At 35.7% G+C, this 11,061-nt stretch overlaps 1 pseudogene across 1 annotated transcript; it reads right to left on the bottom strand.

The window, feature by feature from the left end:
• Window positions 1-8,606: 8,606 nt before the first annotated feature.
• LOC309803170 (dnaJ homolog subfamily C member 7-like) lies at window positions 8,607-10,144 on the bottom strand (annotated as a pseudogene). The gene has a single exon. The product of its transcript is annotated as a dnaJ homolog subfamily C member 7-like (transcript).
• Between the last annotated feature and the right edge of the window lie 917 nt (window positions 10,145-11,061).

Here is an 11,061-nt window from a genome sequence, read left to right on the forward strand (position 1 = left end):
ATTTGGCTCTGAGGGCTGTATTTTGCCAATCTCTGCTTCAGAGTAAGGTCTGTATTTTAAATTTATTTTGTACCTCACACTTCTCCTATAGTACTACATAAACTAGAGGCACTTAATATATAAATGTTTAGTAAATATGAGAAGAAAGTACTCTGCTTATGCATAAAACCATTAACTCATATAGTAATTTATTCATTCACAAAATGTGTATTGCCTATTTAAATTGCTGCGTCCTCACTTTTGCAACATGCTAGACATGTAGTGAGTGTTTAACAAATGTTTAATAGCGAAAAAATAGATTAAATGATCTGCTAAGGGCTGAAAGAAGCCAGGAAAACTTCAGAGAGGTGGTGACATTTATACTATTAACAGTGAGTAGAAGTGTAGTGAAGAAAACTGACACACACTCCTCAGTCAGGTGATCAAGGTCAACATAAATCATAAATCATGTTGATAAATCATGTGTCATGTCAATAGTATGTACTCATGATGTGATGAAAGTAGTGATTTTCTTCTGTGTTTTTCCTTTCAATAACTCATAACTGGGGTTTTATCGTGTGAAGAACATCAGATAACTTTCAATATAGGGGCATCCTAGAAAATATCTGACCAGTACTCCTCAAAATGTCAGGGTCATCAAAAGTGAGAAAAGTCTGAAAGGCTGTCACCCTTAAGATACGCCTAAGGAGACATGACAACCTAATGTAATGTGGTGTCATAGGTGGGATCCTGGGACAGAAAAGGAACACTATGAAAAAACTAAGGAAATAGGAATGAAGTATGAACTTTAGTTAGTAAGAACATACCAATATTGTTTCAATAATTGTGACAAATGTACCATACTAATTAATGTAAGATGTTAATAATAAGGGAAATTGGGTGTGGGATATATGGAAACAGTCTGTACTGTCTGCTTAATTTTTCTGTAAGTATAAAAGTGTTCTGAAAATATAGTCTATTTAAAAATAAATAAATAAAGAGCAGATACAGCCTCCCAGCTAGCAGGACTGGAGTGCTAACTGCAAAATGCCACACACACACACACACACACACACACACAAATAGGGTTCACCAGAAAGAAGAAAAGGGCACATCATTGCAGTTAGCATGAACACCATGTACAGAGACATGGTGACTTGGTGTATTCTGTGCCCTGCACCTCTTGTAACAGCCAGGGAGAGGCATGGGATGTGTTGAGGTGGAGTGGGGTAAACATGACCAAATATATTTTTTAAAACTGAAGGGCAGTGGTCAGATTAGGACCAGAGGTAATTTTCAGGGGACAGTGAAATGGTAGTAGGGGTTGAGTATATTTCTTTTTGCAGTAAGGTAACATTTGTAGCATTAATCTCTTTTTCACTATTTAAAACTAATAAAATCTATTTATTAGGTATTGAAATAAGTGTATTAGTATCCTGTGGCTTTTGTAACAAATTACCACACACACAAAAAAAATGTTGGCTTAAAAACAAAAGAAATTTATCTCTCAAAATTTTGGAGGCCATAAGTCTAAAATCAAGGCGTTGGCTGGACCACATTTCTACTGAAAGTTCTAGAGGAGATTCCTTCCTTGTCTCTTTTAACTTCAGATGGTACCAGATATTCCTTGGCTTGGGGCTGCAAAGATCTAATCTTTGCTTCCATCTTCACATGGTCCTTTTCTCTCTGTATCTGTTTCTGGTGTGTCTCTTTTAAGGAATCTTGTCATTGGATGTAGGTCTCATCCATATAATCCAGGATGAGCTCATCTCCAGGATCTTTAACTTAATTACATCTGCAGATATTATTTTTCCAAAAAAGGTCACATTCACAGGTTCCAGGAATTGAAATGTACCTTTCTGGGACCATTATTTAAACTAATTCATCTAAAAAAAATCATCCAAGATTCTATGATTCTATGAATTCCATTTAAAAAAAAAACAATCGGTGGGGAAAGCATCTACCCTCTTTACACCATGTGGCAGTAGACACCGCCATTCATGCTGTAGTTCCTGCCTGACTCATGATTGCATTGTGCACAAGGATATTGGTCACAATTTTAGGATGACTTTCCCATGTTTTATGCTATGATCAGGCTAGAAAGTAAGCTAGTGATTGGAATCAGAATGCAGAGTTTTGAGTTTTTCCACCTCACCAGTAATTCTGACCTGAAGTGTTCAGATCCCAGAGGTCTGGGAAAGCAGAAATAAGAGATCCTGGGCTATTTCCTGTATTTTGAAGAGCCTAATTGAAATTGTTCATTTGCTTATAGGCAAGATGTGCAGGATAACCAAAATGTCAATCTCTTCTGTTTTGGACTGGAATAGAATGAACTCAATGTAGTAACACTGACTGACCCCCTAGGATTTTAAGTGATGACTAGCCATCATATAGATGTTGTCTTTGTTCATTTCAAAAACAGAAAAGTCTTGCAGCCACTATGGAAAATAGTATGGCGGTTTCTCAAAAAAACTAAAATATAACTATTGTATGACCCAGGAATTCCACTCCAGGGTATATATCTAAAAAAAAATGAAAACACTAATTTGGAAAGATACATGCACCCCAATGTTCATAGAAGCATTATTTACAATTGCCAGGATATGGAAGCAACCTAAGTGTTCAACAGATGAATGGCTAGAGAAGATGCACTATATATGCACAATGGAATACTACTCAGCCATAAAAAAGAATGAAATTTTGCCATTTGCAGCAACATGGATGGATTTGAAGGGTATTATGCTAAGTGAAATAAGTCAGATAAAGAGAGAAAAATGGTGTATGTTATCACTAATATGTATAAACCAAAAATTACAACAAACTAGTGAATATAACAAAAAGGAAGCATTCTCACAGACATAGAGAATAAACTAGTGGTTACTAGTGGGGAGAGGGGAGTGGGGAGGGGCAAGGCAGAGGTAGGGGTTTAAGAGGTACAAAGTACTATGATAAATAAATAAGCTGCAAGAATATATTGTATACCACAGGGGATATAGACAATATTTTATAATAACTATAGATGAAGTACAATCTTTAAAAATTGTGAATCACTCTGTTGTACACCTGTAACTTATGTAATATTGTACATCAACTATATATCAATTTTTTTAAGTTAGAAAAAACAAACAGAAAAGTTTGGTCAGAGTTGTTCAAGATACTCTGCTTACATGTACTCTGTTATGTGCTTTAGCAAAAACTACTGTGTGTTGGGAATGAAAAGAGAAGGAGAGGTCATAATGATAACTACAATGTTTATTCCTCACTTGTACATCATATTAAAGCAGAGTTTCATGAGCTATCTGAATCAGTGATGCACTTTCACCACCTGCACCTTGTAATTTCAGTAATTGAAGATAGCAAGATACTCATACCCTAAAGATTGAAGACTTCTACTACAAGGACATTTTTTAGTGAGCCTGACTTCCAATTTCTTTGATAAAGATACATTTGTTTTATCTTGTAAGCCATTCAGGATAGAGAATTAATACCGGGATCTAGTTTGAACATGGAAAAGACAAACTGTGGAGACAAGAGTCCATATATCTGTCTGTTTTACTGGCTATGGAGACAGCAATTCTAAGATCAAAAGCAATGAACTGAGATGGTAATCAGGCTGGTGAGAAAAAAAGCTTGGTAGGGACCGCTTTAGTGAGTAATCTTAGCAGCTTTCTGTTGATGCACAGCCCATGATTCAGACCTCATAGCGTGTGACAGCAGAGACCTTGAATCTCTGACCATCTCCTTACTCTGACAACAGGGATTTTATCAGAGGTCTATGTAAGCCTGGGACTTTGGGCATGTATCATATCCATTCCATCTGAACAGTTACTATAATCTTCTATCCCTGAGCTCATAATGGTTATGCAATTTCCCCAGAATGTTGGGTACTTTACCTTCAACTCTCGTGTGGAAGTTTTCCATACTGAGGAGATAAGAACAGTATGGCTCTTTATGACATCTCTCTCATAAATATGCATTTGAAAGCACTGCAAGGTAGCATGGGTCTATGGTTAAAAATGAGGTGTCTGGTCTCAGTTGTGACTTCATGGCCTGAAGTTGCTGAAAGATTTGGTGATTGTCCAGTTAACTTGATCAATGCTGACAGCATAGTCATCCCACTCCAATGCAAAATGTGTCTGCTTCACTTCACATTTTATAATAACATGTTATTAAGATATACTTCCATACCATACAGTTTACTAATTTAATATATACTCTCCAGCATTTTTTAAAGATTTTTTTTTGATGTGGACCATTTTTAAAGTCTTTGTTGAATTTGTTACAATGTTGCTTCTGTTTTATGTTTTGGTTTTTTGGCCGTGAGGCATGCGGGATCTTCGCTCCCCAACCCAGAATTGAACCTGCACCCCTTGCATTGGAAGGCAGATTCTTATCCAGGGAGGGCACTCTCCAGTGTTTTTTAGAATATTCAAAAAGTTGCATATAGATCAGCCCTATCTAACTTCAGAACATTTTCATCACTCCAAAAATAAACTCCATAAACGTTAACAATCACTCCTCATTCCCCCCCCACCCCCGTCCCCATCCTCTGGCAACCATTGATATAATAATTTCTGTCCCTATGGATTTGCCGCATTGAATGTATGTGGAATCACATAATATGTGATCTTTTGTGTCTGGCTTCTTTCACATAACATGGTATTTTCAAGGTTCATCTAAGTTGTAGCACATATCCAGAGCTTCATTCCTTTTTATGACTAACATTCCATCGTCTGTATGTACTGCATTTTGCTTATCCTTTCATCAGTTGATAGACATTGGGGTTATTTCCACTTTGGGGCTATTATTAATAATGTTTTAAATTTTATAATTATTATTAATAGCAATTATTATTTACTATTAATATATTTTTGTATAATTTGTTATGTGAGCATATTTTTTCATATCTCTTGGGAGTATACCTAGGAGTGGAATTTCTGGGTTATATGGTAACTAAGTTTAATATTTTTGAGGAACTGGCAAACTGATTTCCAACATAGTTTCATAATTTTGCCTTCCCACCAACAGTGGATGATATTTCAGTTTCTTCATATCCTCGCCGAAACTTGTTATTGCCCATCGTTTCTATTATGGTCATAATAATGTGTGTGAAATGGTATTTTATTGTGGTTTTGATTTACATTTCCTTAATGACTAATGACATTGAGCATTTTCATTACTTACTAGCCATTTTTATATCTTCTTTTGGGAAATGTCATTTTAGAACCTTTGCCATGTTTTCATTGGGTTTTTAAAAAACCTTTTCATTGTTAAGTTGTAATAGTTTTCTAAATATTCAGAAAATAGTTCTTTATCAGATACATGGTTTGCTAACACCATGATTTTCTAACATCATTGAATTCGCTTTTCATTTATTTGATGGTGCTCTTTGAAGCACATTTTTAATTTTGATAAAGTTCAATTTATCTATTTTTTCTTGTAATTTTGCTGTCATATCTAAGAAACTGTTATCCAATTCAATGTCATGAAGAACTCTGCCTATGTTTACTTCTCAGAGTTTTATAGTTTTATCATCTACATTTATGCCTCCCTTTCATTTAGAGTGCACTTTTGTATATGGTAGGTGGTAATGGTCAAACTTCATTCTTTTGCATGGAGATATCCACTTGTCACAGCACCATTTGTTGAGAAGATTGTCTTTTCCCCATTCAGGTTTCTTGGAACCCTTGTCAAGAAATCAATCCCTCATAAGGGTAAAGACTTATTTCTGGACTCAATTCTATTTCATTCATCTACATGTCTATTCTATGTCTGCACCACATTATTTGATTACTGTACTTTTGCAGCAAGTTTTGAAATCAGGAAGTGTGAACCCTCCAACTTTGTTATTTTTCAAGATGGTTTTGCCTATTCTCAGTCTCCTGAGTTTCCAAGTGAGTTTTGGAATTTTTCAGTTTCTGCAAAGAGGTCATATGGTATGCTGATAGGGAGCACATTGATTTTTCAGAACAATTTGAAGAGTAATGACATTTTAACACTATTAAGTGAACATGGCATGTCTTTCCATTTATTTAGAACATCTTCAATTTATTTCAGTGATATTTTTCAGTTTTCAGTGTATTAGTGATGCACTTCTTTTTTAAAATTTATTTCTATGTATTTTATTATTTTATGGTCTTGTGGATGGAATTATTTCTTAAATTTATCTTTGAAATTGAATTTTTTATATTGTTCATATCCTGCAATCATGTTTAACTCATTTATCAACTGCAGTAGTTTTGTGGTGAGTTTGGTAGGATTTTATACACAAGATCATATCATCTGCAAATAGTGGTAGTTTTATATCTTCCTTTCCAATCTGGATGTTCTATTTCACTTTCTTGTCTAATTTTCCTATCTAGAATCTCCAGTACAGTGTTGAATAGAAGATATGAGATTGAAATTCATGTCTTGTTTTGATCTTAAGGGAATGCATGCAGTCTTTTACCCTTAGATATGAAGTTAATTGTGGATTTTCCATTGCTGCTCTTTATAAGGTTAAGCAAGTTCCATTCTACTCCTAGGTTTGTTATGTGTTTTATCATGAAAATGTGTTGAATATTATAAAATTTTTCTGCATCTTTTGAGCTAATTATATGAATTTTGTCCTTTATTCTATAATATGGAATGTATTAATCAACTTTAGTATGTTGAACCAGCCTTGAATTTCTGTAGCATATTCCATTTTGTTATGGTGTTTAAATCTTTATATATGCTGTGGGTAACAGTGGCCTTATAGAATGAGTTGGGAATTGTTTCTCATCTATATTTTCTTTGGAAAGGTTTGTGAATGATTGTTGTTAATTCTTTTTTTAAATATTTGGTAGAATTCACTATTTGGTAGTATCTATGTGGGTGGGCTTTTCTTAGTGGAAAGAATTTTTGTTACTAATTCACTGTCTTTACTTGTTATAGGTTTATTTATATCTTCTATTTCTTCTTAAAACAGCTTCAGTACTTTGTATCTTTCTATGAATTTGTTCATTTCTTCTAGATTTTGAGTTTGATGGCACATAATAGTTCATAATATTCCCTTATATTTTACTTTCTATATATGTCTTAGGTGATGTCCTTCTTTTATTCCTAATTGGAATTTTCTTTCTTTCTTAGTTAGGCTAGGTAATGGTTTGTCAATTTTGTTGATCTTTTCAAGAACCAACTTTTTATTTTGTTGATTTTCCTTATTGTTTTTCTTCTTTATTTTTCATTAATTTCTGCACTAATCTGTATTATTTCCTTCCTTCTGCTTGTTTTAGTTTTAATATTCTTTCCTTTTACTACTTTTTTCCCTAGTGGAAGGTTAAGTTATTAATCTAAGTTCTTTTTTAATATAAATGTTTACAGCTGTACATTTTCTTCTAATGACTGCTTTAACTATGCCTCATAAGTTTTGTGTTACCATTTTAATTCAGTTCAAAGTATTTTGTAATTTCCCCTTGAATTATAGGGGAAATTACAAAGAAGAATCCCACTGATTCTTCTCAGCCCATTCATTACTTAGGAACATGTTTAATTTCTGCATATTTCTAAATTACAAAACGATTGCTCCAATGAGCTCCATTCTTACTCCCCTCATCTCCACTGTATGGACATACAAATTACAAATGTATACACTATAAACATATCAACACAGTTTTATAAGGATTGCTTTATGCAGTTTTTAAAAATCAGAGAGGATTAGAAAAGTGTTACAAATGAAAATACACTGATACTGTCTTTTATATTTACCTATGTATTTACCTCAACCAGTGTTCTTTATTTCTTCATGTGGATTTAAGTTACTGTTTAATATTCTTTTATTTCAGCTTGAAGTTAAATGTTTTATTATTTCTTGTGGAGCAGACATGCTATCCATGAATTCTCTGATTTTATTTACTTGAGAATGTCTTAATTTCTCCCTCATTTTTCAAGGTTAATTTTGCCAGATGTAGAATTCTTAGTTGACAATCTTCTATTTTAGCACTTTAAACATGCCATCCCACTGCCTTCTGACCTTCCTGATCCCTAATGAAAAGTCAGATGTTATCTTACTAAAAGATAGCTTGCAGATGATATGTTGCTTTTCTCTTGTTACTTCTGCATTCTTTCATTATCTTGGTTTTCAGCAATTTGACTAAGATGTCTCTAAACATGGATCTCCTTGTGTTGATTCTACATAGAATTTATTGAGCTACTTCGATTACAGTATAATAATTTTTGGTCAAATTTGGGACGTTTGGGACCATTCCATCTTCAGATAGTCTTTCTACACCTTTCTCTCTCTCCAGTCCTTCCGGGGCCTACATTAGCCATATGTTGGTATGCTTGATGCTGTCCCATAAGAACCAAAAGGCCCTGTTGTTTTTATTTATTCCTTTTTCATTTTCTTTCTCAGACTGGATAATCTCAATTGACCTTTATTCATGATAACTGATTCTTCCTTCTGTCAATGTAATGCCTTGTTGAGTCCCTCTAGTGAATGTTTTATATTAGTCATTTTACTTTCCAACTGTAGAATTTCTACTTGGTTTGTTTTTTTTTTTTTGTTTTGTTTTGTTTTAATAAAGTTAAACAGTAAAACAAAAATTCACAAGCTGCCCTGTCCACCCCCCACCTCCCTCCCCTACCCACAGTCTTCGGTACTGGCTCACTTTCCTTCACCCCACCCACACAGACACTGGGTATCCAACTGATAGAACGAAACTGCTCTAAGTACGTGGATCATGATGAAGGGAGGAGGCGAACTGTGTCCACATTAGAGGTTAAACTGAGCAAGTCTGCATTTTCTGGGCTCTGGATGGTCTCCTTTCATTAGCCAAATTGAAAAAAGAAGTTCCCTGCACCAGATGCTTCAAAGCTGAAACCCCCAGGACTGCCAAAGAATGCCTTGAAGATATTGTTTGCATCAAAATCACCCATATTCATGCCCTCTTCATCCAGGTCTTGTTCACTGTCATAGCGAGTCTTTTTCTTGGGATCAGAGAGAATGGTAAAAGCTTCTCTGACTTCCTTGAACTTTTTCTCCTCCTCCTTCTGAACTTCAGCAATGGCTCCACTGTGTTGATCTGGATGGTGCATCAAGGCCCGTATCCAATAAGCTTTCTTGATCTCGTCCTCAGAGGCATTCTTGTCTACTCCAAGAATCTTGTAGTAATCTTTCCTCTTACTCTTCTTCAGTTCCAGCTGTGCAATTTTTAGGAGCTGTTTGTGTTCTTTTGTTTTCTCCATCTGATATACTTTTTCATAGTCCCATACTGCTTCTTCATAGTGTTCTGTGTCCATGTAACACTGACCTCTTCTCAAGTAGGCTTTTATATAAGTGTCATCAAGCTTCACTGCATTTGTGCAGTCTTCTGTTGCATCATCTAGTTTCCTAAGCTTGGAATTAACCATACCCCAATGACAGTAGAGTTTAGCATTTGTTTTTGTATTATTGGGGTCTATCCCCAGGGCTTCTGTGTACAGTTTACATGCTAGCTTGTAATTTCCTTCTTTAAATGATTTATCCCCATCTTCTTTCTTTGCTTTAAGTGCTTTGGCATTTCTGCAAGTGATGCAGGCCTTCTCATGGTCAGGAACCATCCTGAGAGCTTGGACAAGAAAACTGAACCACCTTCTCAATACAATCTTCATAATCAAGGCAAAGACCTCGTACATACAGAACATCGGCATTGGTGGAATCCATTCGTAAAATGTCACTGGCCACACACTGTGCTTCTGGATAATGACCCAGCATTGCTAAACATTCTGCTTTGAGAATTTTGAAGCGATGGCAGGCAGGGGCATATACTAGGGCATGGTCCATGCAAAAAACAACCTTCTGAAAATCCCACTTCTCAAAATCCTTTTCTGCTATTTTCTCATATTCTATGACTGCACTGGCATTCTTGAACTCCTGTTGTGCCTGAGCATTTTTTTGACCCAGTTCTAGGTCTCTCTGGAAACTACGACATGCCGCCATGGCATTCCCTAGAGATAGGTGGCATTTGTCCTCTCGTAGATGTCCCTCACTGACTCCTATGCATCTCCAAGAGCTTCCCGGAACTTTCCGAGCATCATCAGGGTGGCTGCTCAATTCCCGTAATAGCTAGCATTTTTAGGACACATATCTCTTTGCTTCCTCATCATATAGCAGCTCTGGTTCGATCGCCACCATTACCACATTGCACTCCGGGGCAGCTGCCATCTTACCTCTGGAACCCTCTACTTGGTTCTTTTTTAAACTTCCTATCTCCTGACTGATATTCTTTATTTGGTGACACATATTTCTCATTTTTATATAAGTTTTCCTTTAGTTCTTTACATGTATTTATGATAGCTGATTTAAATTCGAGTAAGTTTAACATCTTACTAGAATTCTCAGGGTCAGTTCCTATTGGCTGCTTGTTTTTCCCATTGCCTGTGTATGGGTTATACTTTCCCGTTTCTTTGGGTATCTTGTAAGTTTTTATTGACTACCTAGGCATTTAGAATAATGTGCTATGGCACCTTTAGAAATCCAATTCTCTCTCCCAGGAGGGTTTGTTGTCATTGTTATTTGTTTTATTGTTATTGTTATTTAGTATTTTATTGACTATTTCTTTAAAGTGTGTATTATTTGTTATGTGTGGCAATTGATGTGTGCTCAGTTATCCTAGTTGTAAGCTAACAAATAGAGATTTTCTTAAATGTCGCGAACCAGTGAGTCTACCAATCTTTGCTGAGAGGCTCTGTTGAGCATGTCTTTAATGTTTTGACAAGCAGTCTAACTCTCTGTCTTAGCCTTCACTTCCTGATTGTGCGGAGCCTGACAAAGCCCTAAGTTTTACCTCTGACTGGTGTCACTACCTCAGGCAACTGTTATGTTAAACAATTGCTGCTGATTCTTTTCAGCAAATACCATACAGGTTAGGGCTGTTGACAGAGAGTGAGTTCTGAGATGGGTCAAGTAAAAACAAGCACTGAAACTGGTCTTTTCATCATGCTGCAAGCAAGTCAAAGGGTGATAGTTCTCTGGGGCTTTTTAGGAAGCTCCAAACTATTCTGGCTCCTCCAGTGGCTGCTAGACTACTTGATTTCACAGTTACTATAGTTGTGAGACTATTGCTTTTCAAAGCTCCCATG

This window comes from Mesoplodon mirus, assembly GCF_964341445.2.
Source record: "Mesoplodon mirus genome assembly, chromosome: 4".
Lineage (NCBI taxonomy): Eukaryota > Metazoa > Chordata > Mammalia > Artiodactyla > Ziphiidae > Mesoplodon > Mesoplodon mirus.